Genomic DNA, 11,921 nt, shown 5'->3' on the forward strand with positions numbered 1-11,921 from the left:
GATGAACAGGACTGGTCAATGACCTTATAGAACAAAGCCCTGTTTTAAGACAGGTTCAGTCCATTAAGGTACAGTAGGTCTGCCTTGAAAGTAAGCTGCCCAATCATGAGTTGAAAAGAATGCACTTAGCTTTTGAGTAATTATCAAGATAATAATTCTTTCTTTTTTTTTTTTTTTTTTTGTGCTTAATTTAAAAAAATGATTGATTTTTGAAAAGTTAAAAAAGTTCATGTGACATCAATGTGAAAATCCTACCTTAGATTTTGGAAGTCTTGGCTTAGTAAGGCTTATTATCAAATGATTCCCAGTTTGCTGCCCCTGATTTGCATCAAGTTGCCCAAGTGGAGGTGATATTCTGAGATCTTTCAAAATGTGTTGATCTTATCATGTCTTTAATTATTAACAGTTATGAAGATGCCTTCTTCACATTGCCAGCCACATTTCTCATTATCCTTAACCATTGTTCTGACTGAACATTGTTCTAGCTTGAATTAGTGGCATAACTTGGATCTTCTGGGCCCCAGTGCAAAGAACTAGTCAGGCCCCCTCCTTGGGGGGCCATGGTCATTTTTCATCAGCTGTCACGCCGTAGCGGGCCCCCTCTCACCCCGTGCCCAAGGCGGCTGTCCACCCTGCCCTCCCTGTAGTTGCGCCCCTGGCTTGAACCACTACACCACACACCATGTCCCATGACATAGGAACGTTTACCAGAAATGATCACAATTCACTCAGAAAAGTTTTGTCTTTTATGACACATGCAAGTCCCTTTAGGAATATATTGTTTGGGGTTTCATTCTCATGTGATTTTCCAAAAAAACATGATCAGTTTTGACCAATTGTTAAGCAGGAATGACTGGATAATTTTCCCAATTCTTTTCATTCTTTTCAAATCACTTCCATATCTCTTATTGCATAATGGTTAGTGATGTTGCTTAAGGTATTTGTCACCACACTACCACTGTTATTTCAGTAGATTCAGAATTGTTACAATATGTGCAATGCGGTTTTGTTCGTCTGAATATGTGTCTGTAATGTATTAGTAAATAACATGACCTTTAGATTTTTCTTGACTCTTTTTCTTTAATGAACAGATTTAGACTTTGCATTTTTTTGTTTGTGCTGTTTGTTTTCTGGTTTTTCTAGTTGTAGACGTTTGCTCAACATGTCCTTTAATCGAATTTGTGAATAAGTAGATCCAGCCCTTATCTTACATGCCAACCTGCGGCTTTTATCATCAAATTAGTTTACACGTCTGTTATCTCCAAGTCTAGTTGCTGCATCAGAACTGGCAGCTCTTTGGTATAAGAGGCTTTGAAATGTGTCTGCTATATTGTAAGGCTACATTGTAAATGGCATCCAAGATAACTGTATACAGTTGATGAGCTTAAGTATGACCAATTTTCACTAAATAAATGATAGGAGAGAGAAGATGTACTTGATATCTTAGGCAGGGCCATTAAAGGATACTAAGTCCTCAGTGATATAGCCTACTCATTGGGGTCAGTGGAGAAGGGGGCCCACCCATAAAATTTTACTTACACATAACTTACACTCTGTAAATAAATTAACAGATAAATACCTTTATCAGTTATATTTATTTTATATATTATAGTGATAGTTCATCTAAAAATTAAAATTCTCTCATCATTTACTCACCCTCATGCCATTCCAGGTGTGTATGACTTTCCTTCTTCTTCTGAACACAAACAAAGATTTTTAGAAGAATTTCTCAGCTCTGAAGGTCCATATAATGCAAGTGAATGGTGGCCAGAACTTTGAAGCTCAAAAATCACATGAAGGCAGCATAAAAGTAATTCATAAGATTCCAGTGGTTAAATCCATGTGTTCAGAGGTGATATGATAAGTGTGAGTGAGAAACAGATTAATATTTAAGACCTTTTTTACTATAAATACTCCTTCCTGCCTAGTAGGTGGCAATATGGATAAAGAATGTGAATCGTCAAAAACAAAAGAAGAAGAATGTCAAATTGAAAGTGAAAGTAGAGATGTATAGTAAAAAAGGACTTAAATATTGATCTATTTCTCACACACACTTCTCATATAGCTTCTGAAGACATGGATTCAACTACTGAAGTCATATGGATTACTTTTATGCTGCCTTTATGTGCTTTTTGGAACTTCAAAGTTCTGGCCACCATTCACTTTCATCGGATGGACCAACAGAGCTGAGAAATTCTTCTAAAAATCTTTGTTTGTGTTCTGCAGAAGAAAGAAAGTTATACACATCTGGGATGGCATGAGGGTGAGTAAATGTTAGTTTTGGGTGAATTCTCCCTATAATGCAAATACATTACATAAAATTACTACTAACTAAATAATCATAAATGAGACACAGAAGCAGTGTTCCTTTACTTGAATTTCAACCTGTTTTTAAAAATGAGATATTTAATAAATAAAAAAAACAAACAAGTCTTATATGTAGATACTGTATGTACTGCAGGTTGTTTTATTTGAAATTATTTGATACTATGTTATTTGTTTTCCCATGTAAAGCCTTGCCATTATTTTGTCCTAATACTGTATCTTTATGTTAAAAAACTTACTATACTACTGTATGTAGACTATACTTTATACTACAGGCTGTATAGTTCGTTTAACAGGAAAAAAAATCTATTAAGCACAAAATTAGAAGCATATATATAAGCATATATAAGTTTGATATAGAAAAATTTGCCCTCATCCTGTTTCATAAAGCCTCTATATCATTACATGTACTGTATATCATAATATATCATTATGCAAGTTTGTTTTTACAACATAGACTTTACACTCAGAGCCATAATGATCAAGGAGACCATGGCGTGATCATTGCAGATAAGCTGCAGTAATTAATCAGTCCATCTCAAAATAAACTTTCACAGATATCATCAATATGTAAAGCCATAACAATGTAGAGGGTGGCAATCTCTGATCTCCTCAGGACACATACCGATTTCCAAATGTACACCCCATCCTACGTCACACAGTATATCACAACATAAATCTTGCATTAGCAATTAATTAGTCATACTTTCCATTGGAAACACGTGTCAATGACATAGAAGCAACTGTAGGGAAAGACTCAATGCAACTAAGCCAGAGTTAGTCAGTGAGTGTTTAGAGGTGAGTGTGTCTAACAGGCCATCATTTTCTTGTGTTTTAATGCACTTGGTTACTGTTACTAAATGTTTTAAGTACACACAAGACCTCCAGATAGAGCAACACGGGAATGTCAACAGAAATTAAACATGAGTTTTATTGTAGAGGTTGAGCAAGGTCTCTCTTTTCTCTTCTAAAACAAGTGCAAGTGTTTGTGTGTGGGAAATATTTGCCCCAATAATGTAGACATTTTAATTAGATGCTGTTCTAAGTAAGTCTAAGTTCTTCATACATGTTGTTTTTAAAAATAATTTGTGTTATAAACTGTTTATTAATTGTAATTACACTTTTTAGTGTTTGTTTATTAAATGGAATCCTACGGTGTTAATTATATTAGACTTTCTCAGTACGACTCATAATATGTCAAAAAGAACAACCCTAAAATATTAGATAACCTTTCTTTATTTTTACTTTCTGACCACAGTGACCTCCCACCTAAGACCGCTTCAGAGTCATCAGACAGTTCAAAAACACACAACGTATAACTCTTGTTTCACGTGAAGCAGCTCTTAATAGAAACATTGTGTAACACAGATATAATCGGTGTGTCTATCAAAAAGGGCCTCCTCCTGCAGTATCAGTCATGCTGTCATCATCACACACAGGAAGTGCTTTGGTAATTTTTTCCACCTCTAGGTTCATTTTTGGTCTTCAAACCACATTCCTCTCCCATAATTGAAAGTGTACAGCAAGAAAGTAAACTTCGTGTTTATCCATTGATCCTCTGCTGTCCGTTCTTATGATCAGACCGCTTGGAGATGAATATCTTGTGTTGTTCTGACTGGCATTTTGCTGTCTTATGTTTGCCTCAAATTAGGCTGTAAAAATGGAAAAACTAAATCTGGCTTAGTGTTAGCCTTTTGTTGGATTTACTTGCAGTTGCTGTGTGAAGCTGTATTTACTGTACTTTATTCATTCAGATATGGAAAGACGTAAATACATCAGTCTCTCTTAGCTCCACTTTAGAGCATCTTTCTAGGTCACAGTTCAAGTTCTTCCAGTGACGTCTCCTGATTCACCATCAGCACATAAAGAGGAAGACTCTGTCTGTCCCAGTTAGTCCAGCCAACCGAAGGGAGGAATTCAGGTTTATTCTCAGTTTGAAAGTCTGTGAATAGCCTAGTCATGAAGGAGAAATGCTTGTTTAATGGGTTGGTAAATTGAGTTATCTATTGATAAGCAAGATTACATTAAAACCATAATCCAAAACATGCAGTGAGCTCACCAGGTGCTGGTTGTCATAGGTCACAATCAGGTCCTCATCATCAGTAAAAGGAAGAGGCTCTTTGTCATCCTGCAACTGTGAAATCTGAACACCAAGAACAGATGGGGTATCTTAGAATGGCATTCTGTCACATTCATGGACAGATGAACCCAGCAGCAGACCAGAAATTGAACAAATTTAACTTAAGCAAAAACACAAAAGCTGGGTACAAAAACAACAGAAACCCAGACTAATGCCAACCTGGCTGGGAAAACAAAAACCTGTGAGAGGGAAAACACTAACATATACAACTGAATAAACTAACTAAAGGAAAAAAATCAAACAGAAAGCACTAGAACCCAGTCTGGGGCAAAAACCAGAAAACAGTGCTAAGCTGACTGACAAGACACAGGAAAAATGACAATGAACTGACAAAGACTACTTCTTTTGGTTTGATTGGCGGTTGGCAAATCAGCTTGCAGGTGCATTACCACCACCTACCGGACTGGAATGTGGATTATCAGGAAAAGAAAGAGAGAGAGAGAAAATGCCTAAATTATTTCTATTAGCCCTGTTTCCTTCAGATACTCAATTAGGTGACTGTATATTCTCCATGATGCCTCTCCCAGGAGGTTTCCTATTATGACATTTAGCTTAGCTTTTTTAATACTGATATTAGTTCTGTCCTTTCCTCCTCATATCCCCTACATTCCAGCAGCACATGCTGAACAGATTCAGGGTGACCACAGTGTGCACATCTACCAGTTGGGTGTTTACTTATTTCATGAAGTGTCTGATTAAGTCCAGTATGTCCATTCCTGAGATGGGTAATTGTAAATGGTCTGCACTCTATGCTGTCTCATTCACCCATTCACACACACACTCACACACCAGTGACAGCATAGCTGCCATGCAAGGTGCTACACTGCCATTGGGAGCAACTTGGGGATCAGTGTCTTGCCCAAGGACACTTTGGCATGTGGAGTCATGTGGGCCAGGAATCAAACCGCTAACCCTGCGATTAGTGGACAACCTGCTCTACCACCTGAGCCACAGCCGCCCCCATATGTAATGACTGCCTCTTCCTTTCGGTTCCTGCCCAGCCTCCTTCCCAAACCAACATGATTCTGGATATTATAGAGATGTCTGCCTGTATCGTTTATGGCCCAGTTTTGCCATATTTTCCCCTCTTGACTCTTTATAATTGTTTTGCCCTCAGCTTTACTCAGTGGAATTTTCATGTTTACTGTTTGCAATTTGAGTGATTGCTTGGCTAGTTTGTCAACAACCTTATTTCCTTCTACTCCTACATGAGCAGGAACCCAAGCAAAGCAAACTGTCAGACCCCAGTTGTGTAGTTTGGATATTAAATGATGAATTTCAAATAGAAGATCTTGTCTGCATGATTTCATGGATCTAATGCTTGTGAGTGCTGCCCAACTATCAGATGCAATTAGAGCATTATTATTGTTGTTTTCTTCTAACCACTGCAAAGCTATTAAAATAGTTACAAGCTACAAACTCAACTGCATATACTGATAGATGATCTGTAGTTCTTTCCTTAATTGCTACCTCATACTGTGGGATGAAAACTGCCGTTGTTGCTGTATATTTAAATCTATTGATGGCATCACAAATAACCATGGAGGAATAACTGAAGATGGAATTGTCGGACTGTATTGTATGTTACACAGACTTTCGTTTTCTGCTTTTATATTTCCTATCCATTCAAAGCTTCTAAAATTGGTTTTATTGTGCTCCCAACAGTCCTCCAGGATGTTCTTTGTAGGGTGTGAGCTATTATGCCCCTTCAGATTAATCCAATACGCCAGCATAAGTTTCACTCTTCTTATCGGTAATGGCATTTCCCTCGTTTCAACTTGTATAGCAGTTACTGGAGATGTTTTAAATACTCCACTGCATATTCTTAGTCCTTGTGCCTGCACCACATCCAGCTTATTAAGGTGACTTTCTGCTGCTGATATATAAGCTATACACCCATAGTCTATAGCTCTCATAAGGGCCTTGTATATATTCAACAATGATGCTCTGGTTGCTCCCCAGTCTTGTCCTGACAGGCACCTTAATAGATTGTTGACCTTTTTACACTTGTCCTTTATTTTATCAATGTGGTGCTTCCAGGTCAGCTTTTCATCTAACAATACCCCGAGAAATCTGATCACATTGACCTGTTCAAGTGTTTGGCCTTATAATTTCAAGGATACTGCCTTATGGTTTCTAGAAAAACATATCACTTGTGTCTTTGCTATAGATAACTAAAAAGCCCATTTATTTGCCCACTGTTCCACCATCTCAATTGCAGCATGCATTTTCTTCTCTATATATTTTAGATTCCGCCCCCTTATCCATAAAGCCCCATCATTTGCATACAGCAATTTCCCTATACCTTTATCAACTTGCTCAAAAATATAATTAATCATGATGTTAAATAGCACTGGACTGCGAACCCTGTGGGGTTCCATTCTCTACTTGATATATATTTGTGTATTCTTACCTCTATTGTCCTGCCAAATAGGAAGTCCAGCACCCAGTAATAATAACCTGCCGCCCACACCTAACTTACTTAATTTGATAAGCAGTCCTTCCTTCCACAACATATCGTATGCTTTTTCTACATCGAAAAAGACTGCTACCCCTATTTCCTTATTTGTTTGGGCTTTCCTAATTTCGGACTCTAGGCTTAGAATAGGGTCCATTGTATTTCTACCTTTGCAAAAACCGCCTGCAGCGGTCGGGTCGCTGCCAGGGGCGGAGGAGACCCCTACCGGCCACTAAAACGTAGACAACAAGGAAACAAGGAAAGGCATAATTGACAGAGGTGGCAGTTCGAGAGAGAGAGCTACAGGCAGCTGCCCTGTATGTGTTTATGTTTGTGTGTTTTTGTTTAATTAAATATTACTTTGATGCTTCATCCGGTACTCACCTCCTCCTTTCCATTGTACTCCGTTACACACTCTTAACCTCACCCATCAGTTTGTTTATTGCTTTAGTTAGCTGAACTGGGATCCACTCACCAAATGAGGCACCTTCTTGAACCAGTTTAATGATTACTTTGTATTTATCATTTCGTTCTCCTGTTGCTGCTATGTTTTGCTCATTATCAGTTTCTTCCAAATGAGAACTTGCATTATGCTGCCTTTGTTTTTTACGCTTTCGTCTACCATTAATCATCTGTACATTATTCCACCCTTCATCATTCCCATCACCTACTTCCATTTCTCTTAGCTCACTTCCTGATCCATCACTTCCCTCTGCCATCTCCTGTCCATTCACAGCCCGGCTGTTTGCCAATCCTCCGTCCTGACAAAGACTAGACCAACACAAGGAAAATATAAAGGGAAGGAAATGAGGAAGGTAATGAGGGGAACAGGTGAAGACAATCAACTAATAATCAGACAGCTAACCAGGCAAACGAGGGTGCGGGGTAATCACAAAATACACAGACACAAGTGCAAATGGCCATGATAAAACACAAAGCCAAGTGCACTCACACAACACTAGTGTCAGGATCCGGCCACAAAAACTATAAACAAAGACCAACCGAAGTGGCAGGATCCTGACACTATGGGTACAAACACAGAAACAGGTGAAAGGATCCCGACACAACAAAAACTCAACTAGAGAGTCGGGATGCTGACACATATTACTACAGTACAATGAAAATTTTTTAGTATTTAAAAGATTTAGTACTTTCTACATTAAATAAGTTAGTATAAGTGTGAACTTATGTGCTCGATTCAAACATATACAAATGAATGCTCTAGCTCTTTTTTATCTTTACAATGTAAAGATGTACCAATAGTAGTAAAGTAGAAAGCCATGTCATATTTATTTGCTAATTTGAGTAAATTTCACAGGTAAATGAAATAAGTAAATTTTACTTAACTTTTCGAAGCTGGTGTTCCCAGCATGCACTGGGCTTGAATAATTAATGAGCTAGCATGGTTTCACTGTTTTCAAGTTAATTTACACTGTTTTTATTGTTAATTTTGTTGTGACATTTAGGAACGTTTTGTTCTGTGAAGTCTGAAGTTCATTTTCTACTCAAAATTATCACGTCATCTTGCTTTGTGCACCAAGTGTTCTGGTCTGTGTGCGCAGCTCTGGATCTTGTTTTTATCGCCATTAAAGCTAGGTGATGTTGTGTAACAGACTACATAGCATGCATTAAGCTTCCCTGTGGAAGGCGTATGTGTTTGTGTCATGTGCTACATGCAAGGACGGATTAGAAACTGAGAGGCCCATGGGCCGGTACACCATGGAAGCCCCCCATGTCATGTCACATGACTACGTTCACTTTTATGTGCTACAGGATGCTTGCCAAATTTGGCTTTTCAAATTGATGGAAGAAATGTTTGGAGCAATGTCTTACATGGCCAATTATATGTACTTTTTAATCATGAACCAATCCAAAATCATGTGTTATTAATAGGGATGTGCATGGTATTCAAATACCAAAATAACTATTCGGTTATTCTGCACGTGTAAGGTCTTCAACCTGATCTGAGTCCGACGGTACCCGACAAACCTACAGGTTTTGGGCCAGGTTCGGGTCTGTTTTTCAAGTAGGCTAGAGGGCGAGTTATGGGCTGTTCACACGTTTGTTGAGGCCATTTAAACACGCACTGAACAGACGTCTTTGATCAATGTGCCACAACTCACTGTAAAGTTTAAAAGAACTTTAATATTTATAAACGCACCTCAAGACACTTGTGATCTGTTTTACAATTCGTTGTGCAGGACCGTTGCATTTTTTTTAGACACTCTTAACTTAAAATATAATTTCAAGATTTATTAACGCATCTTGAGACACCTGTATTCTGCTTCACCATTTGTTGCGCTGCATCAAGCTTTTTCAGGGCTGGTGTCACAAATCGATATTCTAAATGAAATTCAGGTTGCAAAGAGTACTTAATGTGACTGTTACACATGATTCCAGATTGTTTTTCACCTAGCCAAGTTTCAGCGCTTAATAAACTGTGAGTCAATGTTTTTTCCCCCTTTTGGTCTGATGTGCAGACAAGTTAAATGCTGAATCATTTAAAAATCAAAGCATCCTGAAGAAGTCCTATAAACCATAGCATTATCTGCCTCATGGAAAGTGAGCCTGCCCATGCAGAATTTTCAATTTATTAAGAATAGGCCTACTATGTTGCAGGCAGTGACACAGATTATTTTTGTTTGACTTTAATGTGATTTTATCATTTGAAGATCTATGTATTGTGCTATTTAGGCTCATAGCTCACTGTGCACTTTATTTCCTGCTATGTGAGATTGTGTTTGATGCATCCATGGCATTAAAAATTCTTTATTCCCGTGTCCCGACAAATAACAGAATAGCAGTTTGTGAACTCTCGCGGGTAACCAAATATTACAAAAGGTTACCGTGTACATATTTAGGGTATTAAGGCACCTTTCTCTTTATCATTAAACATTAAATGCATGCACGACTTAAACATTTTAAAGTCCTCCAAACTGTAGCATGAATTCTGTCGCTTATATGAATTTAAACCACCAGCTTTGTACACAGCCAGGGTAAACTGCACCTTATCTTTGTGTTTGGAAGTGTTTTGTAAATCAGACTCTTATCTCTGCAGTCCTTCAAATAAACGCATTGCACCTGTGAGACGCAGATTCCCTGAACACACATTCAAGTGCCTGTGCTCACACTGCTGTCCTGCTGACATTTACGTGGATTTATAATAGGTATCTTAAAATAAATAAATAATTGATTTAGAGCTCAGGGCCCTTTGGGTTTAGAGGCCCCTGGGCAATGACCTCCCTGGCTACATGACTAAGTACATTAAAAAAGCATTGAAATATTAGTACACTTTTAAAAGCATGGCTTAATTCAGTGTAACGTTGTTTAAGTAAAATGTACAAACAAAGAGTAAAATTGACTTGAAACAGAGTATAACAGAGTAAACTTTAATTGAGAATTGTGTGTAGCCTTTCCTTGAAAATATGGTCTGTTAAATGTACTAGCAATTTCTGCATGGAAATTGCTTTCTAGGTTTTTTTTTAAGTAAACCCCACTCCATTTTTTTCATACTTTGCTAAATATTCAGTATGTACATTCTTCACAGCATTTAAAATTTCAGTATGGATGGAATACTTGGATGACCTTATAAATATATGAAAATCAGCAGTATAAGTATTCGGATTCACATTTTATTTTAAAAATAGTAAACAATACACAGTACAGTGTGTGTTTTTTCTTTTATTTTTTTCTTTTATTTTCTTTTATTTGTTTTGCTTTTTGACAATTAAAAGTGGCAAATTAACCAGAATTCACCCTATATACTGCACAATAAGTAGTATGCAACTCACATCATATTATGACTGGCAACTTTAACAAATACCATAGCTTATGTGTTTTTAGAGAGATTATGTTGTCCTTATAACATTGCCATTAAACAATGCCAATACATGCTGGAAATTCCCTTTGTTATAGCTTGTTTATTTCTTGGATATTGGGATTTGGACCAGTCCCCCAGATTATCAGGCCATCTCAATAAACTGATGAGTCATTATATAATCACCTCCTTGCTGCATAAATCCATGTTATCATTCAATTAGGCCAGGACCATTAGAAATTATAGCTGTAATCTTTATCAAACAGCTGTGTTGGCATTCTTAACCTCTTCAACTCTTGTGCATTTTTTGGCTGCCGCCAGAAGTTATTCACTCCCAAATTTATAAACTCACCATACACACATACAGTAATCTCTTTTTACAGACAACCCCCCGAATTTTGAGAAAGGATTCCAGTCATTCATAAATAATATTGTAAATGTTTATAATCTTACGATGAAAAAAAAAAAAAAAAAGTTTTCCCTAGCTTCATAAGCATGTAATTCTGGTTCTGTTTGCTCTATCTCCCTGCAAAAAGTCTTTTTTAAAAAAAGAGATGTTTCATCTATCATCTTCCATTACAATAAACAGATCTGAAATGTAGGAGGCGCTCTAACACAGCTGAGCACTCACACCATAGACATCCAGTCAATTTTGAATTGCATGCATGTTTCCCACTGTTTCGTCATATATATCGGCTTCTGAATGGACTATAAACTCAATCTAGGGGTCGTTGTAAAACTGAGATATACAGTATAACATTTCGTTATCAATACTTGATAACATGTTTTAAAAAGTAAATAATGGCTCAATTTAAAGAAGACAACCTAAGGTAAAAGCTTCAATGTAGTTTTGGCTACTTTGTGGCATACAGAAGCAGTGATGGGAGCAGACATGAGACGTTGTCTTTGTTGTCTTACAGAGATCATAATTCACTTCGTTATTCTTTTAATAATCATTCGAACTGTGGTGTACAGTCACATTTCAAAATGTTCAGTCATATTTCAAAGAATGGGAGCTTTCATTTGATATATGACTTGTCTATTTAAGTGCTATGTAAAACACTTTTATATTCATACGCATATTTCTACGTCGTCACCTCTAGGTGGTGCTCATTTGCGACGCACTTTTTTTAGTCTTTATTCTTTAATTTTACATAACGTTAATGCAAAAGTGATGGTAT

The sequence above is a fragment of the Myxocyprinus asiaticus genome, chromosome 45 (assembly GCF_019703515.2).
Source record: "Myxocyprinus asiaticus isolate MX2 ecotype Aquarium Trade chromosome 45, UBuf_Myxa_2, whole genome shotgun sequence".
NCBI classification, from domain to species: domain Eukaryota; kingdom Metazoa; phylum Chordata; class Actinopteri; order Cypriniformes; family Catostomidae; genus Myxocyprinus; species Myxocyprinus asiaticus.